Below are 623 nucleotides of genomic sequence, written 5' to 3'. Positions count from 1 at the left end.
CGTCAACGCGCCCCCGACAGCGACCGACGACGCGCTGCTGGGTCGCGTCGCTCGAGAGCCTGCTGCACCTGGGCTCGCACGGCGTGACGCGCAAGACCAACGAATTTGGCTTGCACTGGCAGCGCCACTCTGTCAAAGCAGGTACACCTTCTCGAGCTCTTTTTGTACGCACCGAGTGCACCCACGCAGCGGCGTAAGGCGTGACCGCCCACGGCAGCAACGCTACGAGTGTCACCTTGGGTGCATCGCCGCACTATATACCGGTTTGCGGCCGACCCGATATTCACACGCAGCATTTGCCAGCATTTGCGATAATCTAGACAGCAGGAATGACTTGAAACACGCCATTAAATTGATGACGGGTGCGGGGTGGGACACGATGCACAGCCTCGAGTCACAAGACTGCACCGCGCATGATTGCGGGGTCGAGGCAAAAGACCACCTGTTCCAACCCTCTGCCGCAAGTCGGGACAGCGCAGACCCAGTGACCCAGTGGCGTAGACCTATCCGTAGACCGCTCGTGCAGGTCGTTCAACATGCTACCACGGTGTCACGACAGCGAGCGCACTGTGTCGAGCCGACAAGGACATGCCAAACATCGCAGCCAACATGCACACACGCCC

The sequence above is a fragment of the Saprolegnia diclina genome (assembly GCF_000281045.1).
Source record: "Saprolegnia diclina VS20 unplaced genomic scaffold supercont1.89, whole genome shotgun sequence".
Lineage (NCBI taxonomy): Eukaryota > Oomycota > Saprolegniomycetes > Saprolegniales > Saprolegniaceae > Saprolegnia > Saprolegnia diclina.
This window is presented reverse-complemented; position numbering follows the sequence as displayed.